The sequence below is a fragment of the Equus przewalskii genome, chromosome 3, assembly GCF_037783145.1.
Source record: "Equus przewalskii isolate Varuska chromosome 3, EquPr2, whole genome shotgun sequence".
In the NCBI taxonomy this organism is placed as follows: domain Eukaryota; kingdom Metazoa; phylum Chordata; class Mammalia; order Perissodactyla; family Equidae; genus Equus; species Equus przewalskii.
The window spans coordinates 54381724-54399493 of NC_091833.1; the positions used below are offsets into that span (position 1 = coordinate 54381724).

The 17770-nt window shown below is 41.2% G+C and overlaps 1 protein-coding gene across 5 annotated transcripts in view; it reads left to right on the plus strand.

Annotated features, from left to right (window-relative positions):
* TMEM150C (transmembrane protein 150C) overlaps nucleotides 1-17770 on the plus strand; it is an 85029-nt gene that overhangs the window by 37676 nt on the left and 29583 nt on the right. The window lies entirely within an intron of this gene.

Below are 17770 nucleotides of genomic sequence, written 5' to 3' on the forward strand. Positions count from 1 at the left end.
TTGGATTTCTTTATGTTAATTTGCTCTTTTTTTTTCATTGATTGTTGCTTTTAACTTTATTATTTCCTCCCTCTTTGTTTCCTTATATTTGTCTCTTTTTCTAAATTCATGATGAGAATGCTTCTTTTTTTCTTCCTTCCTTCCTTTCTTTATCATAATGAAAATATTTAACACCACCAGTTTATCCCAGAGTATAGCTTGGGCTGCATCTTCCTACATATTTGACAAATCCAGAAATGCATTATGCATTATCTCTAGCACTGAGTATTGTCATTTTTATTAAAATTTTTACTGACTTGGTAGGCAAACATGTTATCTCATTGTCTTATTCATACTCTTGTATAGGCTCTCCACTGGCTTCTTGTCAGCCTGTACAAACCATTGTGCTCAGTTTTGTCATAGTTCCCACCCAAAAAGACCTTTCTTTGATTCTGCTCTTGTTCAAACTATTGCTCCATCTGTCTGTTTACCAACAAAGCTCTTGAAAGAGTACCTCCCATTCCCTTCTCAACCCAATTGTAATCTGGCTTCTGACCTAGGACTCTATGAAAATGGTTCGTGCCAGTGTCACCAGTGACCTCTGAATTGCCAGATCCAATGATCTCATCTTGTTTCTGGTCTTTGTTGAGCTCTCAGAACATTTGATCTTGTTGACCATCTCTTTCATTTGAAACTCTGTTTCCCTGGCTTTCATGGCAATATTCTTTCCTCCTTTTCCTCAGCATCCATGACTACTTTTTCACCCTCTCTCCATTGCCCCCTAAACATGAGTGTTCTCCCTGGCTGCATCCTTTCTTCTCATCCCGCACAGTTTATCTGGGTTATTGCCATGGCAACCTTGGCTTGCATCTTGAATCTTGCCTGGAACCTCTATGCAGTAGCTCTCAAATTTCTGTCTTTAACTTCACCCTGTCTTTAACTTCACCCTCTTTTTTGAGCTACCAGTTATTATTTCTAACTGTCTCATTCTCTTCTGAATGTTCCAGAGGCATCTCAAGTGCAACTTGTCCAGGCTATCAAACTTGTCCGTTTCCTTAGGCGTCTTGATTTTCTTTTTGTTATTCCTATCTTAGTTAGTAAAGCCTTACGTGTTACTAAGTCTTTATCTCTGCTCCCTTGTATTATGCTGCGTCTGCCTTGCCTTGGATGCGTGACCCATCCATCTTTTATGCTCTTGTATATTGACTGTTGATCACTGCTAGAGAAAACTCTATGGAGACAAATTCAGGATCTCCCATCTAATTTAGGCCTTCAGTGTGGAACAGGATGGTTTTTATAAGTCTGCTCACTCTCCCCAAACTTCAAAGTGATTACCCTCTTCAGACCCCTATATCCCACTGCCTTCTCTCTCTCTCTCTCAAGAGATGTCTTCACCCTAGCTTTTTACTTTCACAGAGGAAATGGAGATTACCAGGATGAGTTTACTGAGATTTCCACTCTCCTGTGTTTCACCTCTTCCCTCCTGTGGTGGATAATCCTCAAGTACCCTTGAGCCAGTTCCCATACCTCCTGCAGGATCTGGAGCCGTTGGGTGCTCATTCCCTCTCTCCATGTTTTCAACCTCTCCCAGCTTTCCCATTGGCCGTAAAATATGCTTGAATCTCTCTTTTTGGAAAAAGAAGCTTCTCTCTTGACCTCTACGTAGATCTCCCTTTACTTAGGACTGCATATCTTTCCTTCCTTTCTTAGCCAAGCTTCTCTTGAAAGTGGTCCACGTTCACTTCATCTACTCCCCGCTCCCTGTCATCCTGCATCGTCACAGTGAGACTTCTACCCTACAATTTTGCTGAAACTGCTCTGATAAAAGCCATCACTGATCTATTAACTGGCAAATCCCTCGGCTTCTCTTCAGCCCTCAACTTGACCTCCCTGAAGTCTTTGAGACAGCTGACGCTCCTCCTTCTTGAAACCCTTCTGTGGCTTCCATAGCAAAACTGTGTCTTGTTCTTCTCCTGTCCGGCTGATTATTCCTACTCATTCTCCTTTGCAGCATTCCCTTTGTCCTCCCATTCCAGGTGTCCCCCTTCCTCTGTCCTTGGCCCTGCTGAGCTCTGCTCTCTCCCTTTCCCTTCCCACTTGCTCATCTCCTCCCTGTGTGTGCTCTCCTGAAGTGGTGTATCCCCTGCACTTTCATGGCTCCCACTGTCACCAGTATGCTTAGACTTCCAAATCAGTATGTCCAGCCTGACTGTCTTCCTGAACTCCAGCCCTGGATTGTCACCTGCCTTCTGAACATCTCCACTTTCATGCCTCAAAGACACCATGAAACTTGATTAACCAAGATGATGGGCAAAGAGGGCCAAGGAAGTCGAAACAGTAAGAGAGAAGGGAGAACAAGAGAGGGTCATGGGAAGGGGAAAAAAATTGTAAACAAATTTTCATGCTTCTCTTGCTTTGCCCCTGCTGTGTCTAGGGCACTGGCCACCCCCATCCCCACTTTTCTCCACTAGAGCTGTGGTTCTGAATGTGGTCCCCAGGCCACTAGCATCAGCATCACCTGGGAACTTGTTAGACATACAGATTTTCAGCCTCTGCCCCAGTCCCCGTGAATGAGAAACTCAGGAGTGAGGCCCAGCGATCTGTGTTTTAATAAGCCCTCCAGGTGATTCTGACGCCTGCTGATGGTTGAGAGTCCCTGCAGCAGTGGGTTTCCTGTTCATTCTCCACGGCCCGGCGTCAGTGTTACCTCATCTGCAGAGCCCTCCCCGATGATCTCAGACAAAATTAATGACTTCCTCCTCTGTTCTCCCACAGTACTTTATTCATGCCAATTATACAGCACTTATTCTATTATACTTAGCTCTTTAAGAGTCCTTCCTCCCCCATAGATTATAAGGTCTAGGGTTATTATTGATCTTTATATTTCCAACACAGGGCACCGCGCCTGGCATGAAGCAGACGTGTGTTACATTATCACAAATTACATCCGTTTTTTCTCCCATGACCCCTTTCACTCCCTCCTGACCATTTCTTTTTCTTCCTTGAACCTGGCTTCTGTGTATGAGTAAATCATCAGGATGAGATCTTACCATCCAAAAGCAATGTTTTCATTGGGTCCAACTTTCAACCCCTTCATTTCTCTGAGTCAGGGTTCAAAGAGAGAAGCAGAACGACAGGTGGAGATAGATAGATTACCTGTGATGGCCTACAGGTTTTGGACTTACGCGATTGTAGAGCTGGTTAAACTGGGCCAAGCTGTTGTCTTCACGTCTGTGCTGGAGCTTGAAGTTCACAGGGCAGACATTTGGGAAGAGAAAGATAGATGAAAAGGGGATGTGTCAGGGGGAGGAATACTGGATCCAACAAGCACACAATGGAACTCATGAGCATGAACTGGAACCCATGAGGACAGACTGGAACCACGTCAGTTCTCCTGCCTCCAACCTGGAGGAAGTGGATGTCCTGCCACAGAAGTGGGTGCCTCCTGCTGTCCCAGCGGCTGCCACACACGGAGGAGGGAGGTAGCAGATAAACAACCACGTGCGGGAGTTACAAAAGCGTCTGCCCCAACCTTCCGAATGTAAAAGCAAAAGAGCTCTGTGCATCTAAAATTATTCCAAAATAAATGTGGTTTGTTTTTAATGGCTGTTGCTTCACTTTCACCTCCAAATCTCATGTGAAAAATGTCTCTTGTAGCCCACTCTCACCAGAAATATCCCAGCAAGGAAATTCTGGAAAACTTTGTTCAGGCTAGCCAAGTTGACACATTACAAAGCCACCACAAAATGCATGTATCTGATTCTCACATGCCTGGTATTTACTCTCTGAACTAAAAGATCTGAGATAGGAGCAATAGTTTGCAAAAAGAACCCACTGTGGGCTGGGTGGTGAGGCAAAACCCTTCCTAGATTGGCTGGCAATGGAATTGGTTCCAGAGAGATGGATAAGAATTACATGAGGACATCCCAGGGGAGAGAAAATCATGACTCAACGGAAGACCCTGAGTCGCCAGTGAACGGCATAATTATGCTGAGTATACCGTCTGTACTGAGGTAAGATAGATTTTAGAAAGATTATCAGTAAGAATTAAAAGCAAAACCATCTGAATTTACTTAGAACATCATCCACACATTGTAGTTAACGGAGGGTTTTTTGTAAGTAGCAAGTGTAATAAAGGATAATAGAGTGTAGTGGAATGTAGTGGGCAAGAGCTTGGACTCAACCCTTTACTAGCTGTGTGACCTTGAGCAAGATATTAAACCTCTGTAAGCCCTTGTATTCTCATTTGTAAATTGGCAATAATAGTCTCTACCTCATAGAGTTGGTGCGATGACTTAGAGAATTCCTGCTGCCAGTATCTCGTCATCACCGCTGTTGTTGTTACTGTTGTTGTTATTATTTCCCTACCAATACTTTGCAGGCCGGTTGATTCCAAAGGCTCAGTAATACCTTTGACCTCTCTAAGTAGCAGGTCAGTTTAGCAGATACGATCCAGCATTGATTGCCAGAAATTTGCTCTGCTTATTTTTATGCTTCCTTTAGATTCAAATATAGTTGCCCTTGTCTCCTCAGCCCCAACCCGAAAATGCATTCCTGCGCTTTCCTGTAAAAGCTCTCTTTTCTTTGTTTAAGAAAAGGGCTTTGCAGCTTTTCTCTACTCCCTGCTCTCCTAGCCCTTCAGCAAGGATGGTTTTAGAGCCCAGGGTACAATGGCTGGAGCTCCAGCTACCCTGCCCATTCAGGAGGTAGTGGCCTGACCCACTCTCATGTCCTAGAGGGAGGAATGGGGTGATGTTAAGGTGATGGTGTGGCCTCCCTGTAGCAGAGTCTAGGGACTTGTTTTGTGGGGCCGTGGAAAAATTGACCAATGTTTGCCCACAGCCGTGGGTATCATTTTATAACCATAGCCAGAAGCTGTTAAGTGTTTTTCTGCCTGAGAGAAAAGACTGGCTATCTCTTTATCTTTGTTAAACAATAAAAAAACAAAGAATGGAATGTTATCCTTTAATTAAAGAGCTATGCTAAGCTCTTTCTTTATCCTGATTGTCACTGAGTTTTCATAGATCTTTATCTCCTGTGTATCTTCACTCTCATTCCTCTCTCCTCCCATCTTTAATTGGGTTTTCTGGTTTGTGCCCACTTTAACGGGAGACAAATCACTGAAGTAGAATTTGGAAATAATATAGTCCCTTCTGGTTTTATTACTCAATTTCAGTATTGATTGGATCCACAAAAGGTACTTTCACTTACATACCTTTCTTTTAGAACAAAATCTACTGATCCTATCAATGCAATAATTATTTTTTCCTTCACTAAACCCAAGCTGACTTTACTACAAGTACAAAATTTCCCTCGGTGGAATAAACTAAAGGGTTTCTATTCATTGAAAGTTGTGTACTGCAGGCCCTACCTCAGCTATGTTTTCAAGAATGAAATCTATCAACCATTTTTTCTGCTTATACCTCCCACCTCCAAAATATTTTTTTATTATTATTTTATTAAGATCATAATAGTTTATAGCATTGTGAAATTCAGGTGTACATTACTGTTTATCAGTCACCATATATATGTGTCCCTTTACCCCCTGTGCCCACCCCCCAACCCGCTTCCCCTCTGGTAACCACTAATCTGTTCTCTTTGTCCATGTGTTCGTTTATCCTCCACATATGAGTGAAATCGTGCAGTGTTTGCCTTTCTCTGAGCGCCTTATTTCATTTAACATAATACCTTCAAGGTCCATCGATGTTGTTGCAAATGGCACAATTTTGTATTTTTTTATGTCTGGGTAGTATTCCATTGGATATATATACCACATCTTCTTTATCCATTTGTCAGTCGATGGACACTTGGGTTGATTCCACATCTTGGCTATTGTGAATAATGCTGCAATGAACATAGGGTGCATAAGTCTCTTTTAATTGTCAATTTCAAGTTCTTTGGATAAATACCCAGTAGTGGGATAGCTGGATCATACGGTATTTCTATTTTTAATTTTTTGAGAAATATCCATACTGTTTTCAATAGTGGCTGCACCAGTTTTTATTCCCACTAGCAGTGTATGAGGGTCCCCTTTTCTACACATCCTCTCCAACATTTATTATTTTTTGTCTTGGTAATTATACCCATTCTAACAGGTGTAAGGTAATATCTCATTGTAGTTTTGATTTGCTTTTCCCTAGTAATTGTGATGTTGAACATCTTTTGATGTGCCTATTGGCCATCTGTTTATCTTCTTTGGAAAAATGTCTGTTCAGATCCTCTGCTCTTGTGATTGGTTCTTTGGTTTTTTGTGGTTCAGTTGTGTGAGTTCTTTATATATTTTGGAGATTAACCCCTTGTTGGATATATGATTTGCAAATATTTTATCCCAGTTGGTGGGTTGTCTTTTAGTTTTGTTCCTGGTTTCCTTTGCCTTGCAGAAGCTCTTAAGTTGGGTGTAGTCCCATTTGTTTACTTTTTTCTTTTGTTTCCTTTACCTGAGTAGACATGGTATTTGAAAGATACTACTAAGACAGATGTCAAAGAGTGTACAGCCTATATTTTCTTCTAGGAGTTTTATGTTTCACATCTTACCTTCAAGACTTTAATCTATTTTGAGTTAATTTTGAGGAAGGCGAAAGATAATGGTCTACTTTCATTCTTTTGCATGTGGCTGTCCAGTTTTCCCAACACTATTTATTGAAGAGACTTTCCTTTCTCCATTGTGTGTTCTGGGCTCCTTTGTTGAAGATTAGCTGTCCATAGATATGTGGTTTTATTCTGGGCTTTCCATTCTGGGCTTTCCATTCTGTTCCACTGATCTGTGTGTCTGTTTTTTTGTGTTTTTTTAAAGATTGGCATCTAAGCCAACAACCGTTCCCAATCTTCTTTTTCTTTCTTTCTTTTTCTTTTTCATCTTTCTCCCCAAAGCCCCTCAGTACATAGTTGCATATTCTAGTTGTAAGTGGCCCTGGTCATGCCATGTAGGATGCCACCCTAGCATGGCCTGTTGAGCGGTGCCATGTCTGTGCCCAGGATCCAAACCGGCGAAACCCTGGGCCTCCAAAGCAGAGTGCACAAACCCAACCACTCGGCCACAGACCCTGTGTGTGTTTTTGTACCAGTACCATGCTGTTTTGATTACTATAAGCTTTGTAGTATAATTTGAATTCAGGGATTGTGATGTCTCCAGCTTTCTTCTTCTTTCTCAGGATTGGTTTAGTTATTTGGGGTCTTTTGTTGTTCCATGTGAATTTTAGGATTCTTTGTTCTATGTCTGCGAGCATGTCATTGGGATTCTGATTGGGATTGCATTGAATCTGTAGATTGCTTTAGGTAATATGGACATTTTAACTATGTCTATTCTTCCAATCCATGATCATGGAATGTCTTTCCATTTCTCTATGTCATTATCAATTTCTTTCAGTAATGTCTTATAGTTTTCAGTGTATAGATCTTTCACATCTTTGGTTAAATTTATTCCTAGATATTTTATTCTTTTTTGTTGCAGTTGTAAATGGGATTGTGTTCTTGAGTTCTCTTTCTGCTGGTTCATTATTACTGTACAGAAATGCAACTGATTTTTTGTAAGTTGATTTTGTACCTTTAACTTTGCTGTAGTTGTTGATTATTTCTAATAGTTTTCTGATGGATTTTTAAAGTTTTTCTATGTATAGCATCATGTCCACAGCAAAGAATGAGTTTCCTTCTTCCTTACCAATTTGGATACCTCTTATTTCTTTTTCTTGCCTAATCACTCTGGGAAAAACCTCCAGTACTATTTGAATAGGAGTGGTGAGAGTGGGTCCCCTGGTCTTTTTCCTGTTCTCACAGAGATGGCTTTTAGCTTTTCACCACTGAGTATGATGTTGGCTGTAGGTTTGTGATATATGGCCTTTATTTTTTTTTTTTAATTTTATTTTATTTCCTTTTTCTCCCCAAAGCCCCCCCGTACATGGTTGTATATTCTTCATTGTGGGTCCTTCTAGTTGTGGCATGTGGGACGCTGCCTCAGCGTGGTCTGACGAGCAGTGCCATGTCCGCGCCCAGGATTCGAACCAACGAAACACTGGGCCACCTGCAGCGGAGCGCGCGAACTTAACCACTTGGCCACGGGGCCAGCCCCGATATATGGCCTTTATTATGTTGAGGTACTTTCCTTCTGTACCCATTTTATTCAGAGTTTTTATTATAAATAGCTGTTGGATCTTGTCAAATGCTCTCTCTGCATCTATTGAGATGATCATGTGGTTTCTATTCCTCATTTTGTTAATATGGTGTATCACATTGATTGATTTGCAGATGTTGAACCATCCCTGCATCCCTGGTATAAATCCCACTTGATCATGGTGTATGATCCTTTTAACGTATTGCTGTATTTGGTTTGCAAATATTTTGTTGAGGATTTTTGCATCTATGTTCATCAGCAATATTGGCCTGTGATTTTCCTTCTTTGTGTTGTCCTTGTCTGGCTTCGGGATCAAGGTGATGTTGGCCTTGTAGAATGAGTTAGGAAGTGTTCCCATCTGTTTCAATTTTTTGGAATAGTTTGAGAAGGATGGGTATTAAATCTTCTTTGAATTTTTGGTAGAATTCTCCAGGGAAGCCATCTGGTTCTGGACTTTTATTTTTGGGGAGGTTTTTGATTACTGTTTCAATCTCTTTACTTGTGATTGGTCTATTCAGATTCTCTATTTCTTCTTGATTCAGTTTTGGGAGGTTGTATGAGCCTTAAGAATTACCCATTTCTTCTAGATTGTCCAATTTGTTGGCATATAGTTTTTCATAGTAATCTCTTGTAATCCTTTGTATTTCTGTGGTATCCATTGTAATTTCTCCCCTTTCATTTCCAATTTTATTTATTTGAGTCTTCTCTCTTTTTTCTTAGTGAGTCTGGCTAAGAGTTTGTCAATTTTGTTTATCTTCTCAGAGAACCAGCTCTTTGTTTCATTGATCCTTTCCACTGTTTTTGTTTGTTTCAGTTTCATTTATTTCTGCTCTAATTTTTATTATTTCCCTCCTTCTGCTGTCGTTGGGCTTTGTTTGTCCTTCTTTTTCTAGTTCTGTTAGGTGTAGTTTAAGATTGCTTATTTGAGATTTTTCTTGGTTGTTAAGGTGGGCCTATGTTGCTATGAATTTCCCTCTTAGTGCCGCTTTTGCTGCATCCCATATGAATTGGTATGGTGTATACTCATTTTCATTTGTCTCCACATATTTCTTCATTTCTCTTTTAATTTCTTCATTGATCCTATGGTTGTTCAGTAGTATGTTGTTTAGTCTCCAGTTATTTGTCACTTTCCCAGATTTTTTCTTGCAGTTGATTTCTAGTTTCACAGCATTATGATTGGGAAAGATGCTTGATATTATTTCAATCTTCTTAAATTTATTGAGGCTTGCTTTGTTTTCCAACATATGGTCTATCTTTGAGAATGTTCCATGTGTACTTAAGAAGAATGTGTATTCTGCTGTTTTTGGATGGAGTGTTCTAAATATATCTAGTAAGTCCATCTGGTCTAATTTTTCACTTAATTCTACTATTTCCTTCTTGACTTTCTGTCTCGATGATGTATCCATTGATGTAAGTTGGGTGTTGAGGCCCCCTGCTATTATTATGTTGCTGTTAATTTCTCCCTTTAGGTCTGTTAATAGTTGCTTTATGTACTTTGGTGCTCCTGTGTTAGGTGCATATGTATTCATAAGTGTTATGTCCTCTTGGTGGAATATCCTTTTTGTCATTATATAATGCCCGTCTTTGTCTCTCATTGCCTTTTTTATCTTGAGGTCTACTTTGTCTGATATAAGTATGGCAATACCTGCTTTCTTTTGTTTGCCATTTGCTTGGAGTATTGTCTTGCATCCCTTCATTCTGAACCTGTGTTTTTCTTTACAGCTGAGATGTATTTTCTGGAGGCAGCATATTATTGGGTCTTGTTTTTTAATCCATCCAGCCACTGTGTATCTTTTGATTGGAGAATTCAATCCATTTATATTTAGAGTGATAATTGTTATATTATGGCTTAATACTGACATTTTATCTCTTGTTTTCTGGTTGTTTTGTATTTCCCTTGTTTTTCATCCCATGTATTTCTGACTGCCATTTCAGTTTGGTAATTTTCTATGATGGTTTTCTCTTTATTTAGCATTTGTGTCTCTATTTAGTGGTTACTGTGAGGTTCATATAAAAGATATTGTAGATGAGATAGTCCATTTTCTGATAGCCTCTTATCTCCTTAGCCTAAGCAATTTCTGTCCCTTTTCTCTTCCCCATCTAAGTTATTGTTGTCACAATTTATTCGCTTTGGTGTTATGAGATTGTGATTGAAATGAAGTGATTATAGTCATTTTTTCTGCTTTCCTTCACTTTATATTTAATGTTATAATTGTTTGCTAACCTGTTCTGATGGAGAACTGCAATTTTCTGATTTTGTCTGTCTGTTTATCTCCTTGCTCAAGGCTTTGTAAACCCTCTTCTTTTTTTCTTTTTTTTTTTTTTCCATGTATGAGGGCCTTCTCGATCATTTCTTGTGTGTGGAGGGGGGTCTTGTGGCAATGAACTCTTTTGTTTATCTAGGAAAGCTTTTATTTCGCTATGATATCTGAAGGATATTCTCACTGGATAGAGTATTCTTGGCTGAAAGTTTTTGGTCTTTCAGAATTTTTAATATATCATTCCTCTCTCTCCTAGCCTGTAAGGTTTCTGCTGAGAAATCCACTGAAAACCTGATAGGGGTTCCTTTGTAAGTTATTTTCTTCTGCCTTGCTGCCCTTAATATTTTTCCTTTGTCATTTACTTTTGCCAGTTTTACTGCTATATACCTTGGTGAAAGTCTTTTAGCACTGATATAATTAGGAGTTCTTTTGGCTTCATTTACATGTAATTCCAGCTCCTTACCAATGTTTGGGAAGTTCTCAGCTATTCTTTCTTTGTACAAGCTCTCTGCCCCTTTCTTTCTCTCTTCTCCTTCTGGAATACCTGTGATCCTTATGTTGCATTTCCTAGTTGAGTCAGATATTTCTCAGAGATTTTCTTCATTTCTTTTTTTTTTTTTTTGAGGAAGATTAGCCCTGAGCTAACATCTGCTGCCAATCCTCCTCTTTTTGCTGAGGAAGACTGGCCCTGAGCTAACATCTGTGCCCATCTTCCTCTACTTTATATGTGGGACGCCTACCACAGCATGGCTTGCCAAGTGGTGCCATGTCCACATCTGGGATCTGAACCAGCGAACCCTGGGCTGCCAAAGTAGAACGTGCAGACTTAACCGCTGTGCCACCAGGCTGGCCCCTCTTCATTTCTTTTTAATCTTAGTTCTTGCTATTCCTCCATCTGAAGCATTTCTATATTTCTGTCCTCTAAATTACTAATTCTGTCCTCCATATTGTCAACTCTGTTTTTTAAGGATTTTTGGATTGATTTTTATCTCATTCATCATGTTTTTCACCTCCAGCATTTCTGTTTTTTTTTCTTTTGAGAGTTTCAATCTCTTTTGTGAAGAATTCCCTCTGCTCATTAATTTTATTCCTAAGTTCATTGAACTGTCTTTCTGAGTTTTCTTGTCACTCATTGAGTTTCTGTGTGATAACTATTTTGAGTTCTCTGTCATTTAGATTGTAAATTTCTGTGACTGCAGGATTGGTTTCTTGAGACTTGTTATTTTCCTTCTGATCTGGAGTGTGAATGTATTTTTTCATGCTGTTTGATGGAGTGGACCTTTGCCTGAGCATAGCAGTAGTATCTGGTCGCAGATTCCACCTGCCACCACTGGTGGGGGCAGGAGCTGTGTTTTCTGAGCCCATTGTGTCACTGGCAGTTGTGCCCAACCGTTGGAAGCTGTTCTGACAGAGCCCATCTGCATTTGCTCACTAGCTGCCACTGCTTCACACATGTTGGTGCAGGTGCTCTGGTGCAGTCCCCTGCGCTGAGCAACTGGCCAAGCTGGTGCACCAGGTGGGATGGGGAGGGAGGAGGTCCTTTCTTTCCCACCCGTGCTCCTGCTCTGCCCTCATCAGCAGCCTGCCTGGGTTGCTTGGCTTGGTGGGGTGGCCCCCATGGTAACTAAGCCACCTGGGTGTGGAGCATTCCCATGGGCTGAGAGGCAACTCTGAGAGCGAGAGCATTCCTAGGAGGATTGCCTTTTCCCTGTCTCCTCTCAGAGTCGCACGCTGGCCCCTGCGTGAGGTCCCATGCCCTAGAATCCTGCTGTTGGAGATGGGGAGGAGAACTACTTCCCTCCTTCCACTTCCTGGGGGACCCAATATCCCTGCCTTCAGATGTACAGCTGTGTGGATCTCTCAGATGTCTGTTGTGCTGTGTGGATATCCTCTGTTGGTTAATGAATGTCCTTTTTGTTGTATCTTAGTAGGGGAGAGCCTAAGGGAACAGCTCACTCCACCATGATGCTGACATCACCCCAAAATATTTTTTGAATTCATCGTTTCATGATGTCCCAACTGCTGCTCCTTTGGTTCAGGATACCAGTGTCTCTCTCCAGGAACATTGCAATAGCTTCCTGCTCCCCTAATACTATAGCCTTACTGAAACCCTCTTCACTGATAAAATAAGTTCGTGATCGAATTGCATTTCTGTGGCTTTGTCTGTACTCTGCCCAGAATGCCCTGTATTTTCATCTGTCTGGTGAATTCCTTCAAGACCATCTTAAATGTCACCTCCTGTGTTAATCTCTTCCCTCTTTCCTCACTGGGATTATGTATGCCTTATTTTGGGTTTGGTGGGGCTTGTTTGTATTATGAAAGTTACTACATTTGCACTTATAATTATTCAGTTGTGTCTGCCTCCTCCTCTAGACCCCTTGAGGACAGAATCCTTGCCCTCTTTGTACCTGTGCCTTTCCTGCTACCCATACAGTACCTGACCCAGATATGTCACTTGGTAAATACTTGTTGTATGACTGAAAATACAGTCGTTTTTTCAGGTGGTTATGTAAATAAGAAGGAAAAACATAATAAATAAGTCAATTACTTGGATATTTTTCTGAAGAATCTAGAGAAAGCTGCAAGCAGCTTGTTTGCATTTTAAAAGAAATGGGCTTTTCATTTACAGCTAGAGGATGAAATGCAGGGCTCCCAAGACACACTTCTCTCTTTTTAGAAGTGTGTTGTGTCTCCATAAATGTATAGTGAATGTCTTTGGAAAGAGAAGAACACAGATTTTTCTGCTGCAAAAAAAAAAAAAAAAAAAAAAAATCAAAGAATAAAATGATACTTCTGAGAAACTTTAGTTTCTGCACCCAATTTTGAATTATAGTCTTGTTTTTAGTTGCTGTGTTTTAATAAAGTAGGTTATTTTGACCCTACCCACTCTTTCCTCTCATTCTTTTATCATCATATAGAATGCTTCCAGACCATACAGTTGGCTATCTGATGCCTCTCAGGGTAGTACACCTTTTGATTTCATGCATTAAGATGCCAACCTTTCTTTGTACCCCAAATAAACAGAATCATCTCTTTATCTCTGTAAATCTATCATTTACCCCAACTGGAAGTAAAATTTCCAGTGCTACTGACCCCTAACTGATTTCCAGAATATATTCTGTGATGTTCTGTTGGAGCTTACTCTCATCATATCAAAAACCATTTCAAGGATTTTCAATGTTGTGCTCTCTCTGCACTGTTTCATCTTAGTCAGTTGTGGATTTGGGTGAGATAACAAGACAGGGCACACCCAGGCTAGGTCACCAATCCCAACCAAAGAACTCGTGAGGAAAAGAAGTGTGGTTAGAACATGGGGATGGCCATCCTTCCTGTGGCCTTCTAGCCTGTTTCTCTACCTCCCATGTCTTTGTATTTCAAGATAATACTGTAACAAAGAGCAAACTTAATCCTCCTAAAGTGCCGTCTTCACCTCATCACTAATAAAGAAACACTCAGTGCCCCCCCATAACTCAAGAATGTAGTCCCCCTTCAGTCCTTCTCCTGATGCTGTCCAGGCCCCACACAGCCTGGCTGCAGACACCTCCCAAACCTTGCCTCCCACCTCACATCTCTTCAACCAAATGCCCCATGCATCAGCCCCACTGCCTCACGTCCTTCTCTCCACAAATATTTTCTATTTCCTTTTTAGGCAGTGTCTCTTTGGTAGCCTTCCTTTCCTGTTTAGTATTTTACAATTTTATTTATCATCCAAGGCCCAGCTCAAATGCCACCCTCTCCTTGGACCCTGCATGGTCAGAATTAGTTACTCGTACTGTAGTGTAGACACAGATCTTTGTTTTCAACTTATGTATAGCAACTATCAAGTTACTCCTTAAGTGTAGTTATTTGCATCGACATTTCTGTTCCTTGAGCCAAAATTCATGCTTTTGTTTTGCTTTTTCAATTCTTATGTTTCCCATTTCCTAGCACAGTGCCTTTCATTCATTCTTCACCAAATATTCATCAAACACCCTACTATGGGCCAGGACTTGTTCTAGACTCCAGGGATAAGAAAAGAAACAAAAGATAAAAATCTCTACCCTCTTGGAGTTTACATTTAGTGTAAGAACAAAGTCTGTTAATAAAATAAATAGGTAAAATTTAGTAATAGGGGCCATGGAGAAAAATATGGCAGGGCAGTGTAGAAAATTCTGAAAGTGAGGGATGAGATTGATTTAAAATGGATGTTCAGGGGCCGGGCCCATAGCCAAGTGGTTAAGTTCGCATGCTCCACTTTGGCGGCCCAGGGTTTGGCCAGTTCGGATCCTGGGTGTGGACATGGCACCGCTCATCAAGCCATGCTGAGGTGGCGTCCCACATGCCACAACTAGAAGGACCCACAACTAAAAATATACAATTATGTACCGGGGGGCTTTGGGGAGAAAAAGAAAAAATAAAATCTTTAAACAAAAAAAAAAAAGATGTTCGGAAGACAAGACACACAGATGACCCTAACAGATAAATGGAAGGTGCTCAGCATCACTAATCATCAGGGAAATGCAAATCAAAACCACAATGAGATATCATCCCACACCTGCCAGAATGATTATTATCAAAAAGACAAGAAATAACAAGTGTTGGCAAGGATGTGGAACAAAGGGAATGCCTGTGTACTGTTGATGGAACTATAAATTGGTGCAGCTGCTATGGAAAACAGTATGGAGGTTCCTCAGTAAATTAAGAATAGAACTACCATATCATCTGCAATTCTACTTCTAGATATTTATCTGAAGAAAACAAAAGTACTGGCTTGAAAACATATCTGTGCCCCAATGTTCATTGCAGCATTATTTACAATAGCCAAGATATGGAAAAAACCTAAATGTCCATAGATGGATGAATGGATAAAGAAGATGTGGTGTATATATACAATGGAATATTATTCAGCCATGAAAAAGAAGGAAATCTTGCCATTTACCACAACATGGATGGATCTTGAGGGCATTATGCTAAGTGAAATAAGTCAGATAGAGAAAGTCAAATACCATATGATCTTACTTATATGTGAAATCTAAAAAACCCAATCAAACCAAGCTCATAGATACAGAGAACAGATTGGTGCTTTGTCAGAGGCAGGAAGTAGGGGTGGGCAAAATGAGTGATGGTGGTCAAAAGGTACCAACTTCTGGTTATAAAATAAAGTCCTGGGAATGTAATGTACAGCATGGTGACTATAGTCAATAATACTGTATTCTATATTTGAAAGTTGCTAAAAGAGTAAATCTTAAAAATTCTCATCACAAGAAAAAAAAACTTGTAACTATGTATGGTGACAGATGTCAGCTCATTTTGTGGTGATCATTTCACAATATATACAAATATTGAATCATTATGTTGTACACCTGAAACTAATATAATGTTATATGTCTATTATACCTCAATAAAACAAAAATGGATGTTCAAGAAAGGTCTCTTCAGGAAGGTACCACTTTGGTGAAGATTTGCGGGGGTGAGGGAGCAGTCATATGCATTTCTGGGGGACAGTGCAGGGAGGTGCCGGGGGCATCCAAGGTCTGCATGGAGGCCAGGGTGCCTGGAGGCAGGGAAAAGTAGTGGGCAAAGTCAGAGGAGTGGGCGCTGGGAGGTAGGGGCCTGGGCATAATGCCATGTGTTTTGAAAGGATCTCCCTGGCTCCTGTGGTGAGGTTTAGGACCTCTTTGGGATCAGGATTTCCTGGCACATTGCATACGGGGTGTGTGAGAAATTGAGGTGTTTAAGGTGACCCTGAGGCTTTGGGCCTGAGAAACGGGAAGGATGGAACTGCTGTTAATGGAGAAGTGGAGACTGCCGGTTTGTTAAGATCAAGATGATATCTGTGACTTCTGACGTATAAAGGTGCCCACAAAATGTTAAGTAAAAATCTCACACATCTACATATGAGGGAAAATGTTTACCTATCCCGGAAGGATATGTGTTTAACTGTTAACAGTTTAGGGCGTGGCATTCCTGAGGGCTTTCACTTTCCATTTTCCAATCTTTAATTCCGTGTGTATACAATCCACAAGTCCAGTGATATGAGGGGAACAAAAATGCACAAGGCTTGGCCCAGCCCTCAGTGTGTGTAGAAAGAGGGCAAAGAGCAGAGCTGGTTAAGCGAGAGCCGTCGTACCCGGGGAGTCTACCCAGGTCCAAGGTCTCCGCTCTCAGCTTCACAGCTTTCTTTCATCATTTACGAGCTGCTCAAACACTGGAGGCCAATTCACAATGAGAAGTTCATGAGACGTTTCTGAATGGAGTAGAAATGTATTCACTGTGAGGCAAAAGTAGCATTAATTGTTGGCTTAGGAAAATCCTTTCTTAGGAGTAACTCCATTCAGAAAACCATATTATAGGCCAAAAGGGGATTTGGTAAATATAGATCTAGAACAATAAAAGTGAGGATATTTATATCAAGCAAGACTGGTTTGGCAAATTGCTATTCTTTACTGTCGGGTTGTTTCTTTCCAGAAAACAAACACATCCTAGAAGAAAAGCAGCTTTTCCCGTGTCTCGCACTGTTCACACACACTCAGAATTCTGAGGGTTTGGCTCAAGCAGTCAGCACATGTGCCCTTAATTCACACCAGTCAAGGAACAATTCAAGATATTAGGGGGAGCATAGCTGATTTGAGAATCTGAATAACATGCTATAAATTAGTTATCTGCAGAAAGAGAACAGGTTATCTGTTTACTCACGAATACTGTCTTTCTACAAGAAAACTATTTTCTCAGTCTGTTCTTTGTGAGGGGACCGAGTCCTGCAGAGCTGTTAAGGGTGAGTTATGCAGGTACCATGGCTGGGAGGGAGAAGCAGCACAGGCAGGTGGCAAGTCCTGAAAGGCAGAACGGTGCTCATCATGCAGAAGCTGGGCAGCCACACCACAGTGGGGAGGAAACTGTTGGTCTAGGGGTGGTACAGGAACAAAAGGCAGGAATTTGGGAGAGATGGCCTGTGTGTCATAGAAGCTGCTTCCCCGACCTTCCCCCTTTCTTTCCCCTCCTGCCCGAAGGTACTGGGCATCAGCATGTGATCCCTCTTCACAGGGATGTAGAGATGGGCCACAGAAGGGAGCTCCACCTGAGCTGTGAAAGGGACAATTGGGAGAGCACTGTCCTACAGAGGTACCCAGAACCAAAGCCAAAGCATCCTTGGTCTGCTTGGAGGGCCACCAAGGGGCACGATGCTGGGCCAGCGTATTGAGCAGCTTGGAATTCCAGCTTCACGCCAGTCACCGCTTTCAGAGGGTTGGGGAACGCGCCAGTCTCTTAACAGCACTTGTAGGTTGTTGTTCAGTTTGCACACCTCTACGTGCTTCCATTCCTTGGTTAACTGTGGAACCACATTTGTTGCTGATTTTCCTAATTTTGCCCCTAATTCTGCAGGCATACCGTTATACCCTATAGCCTCCTACATGCTTGAACTTAGCATGAACTGACGTCCTCT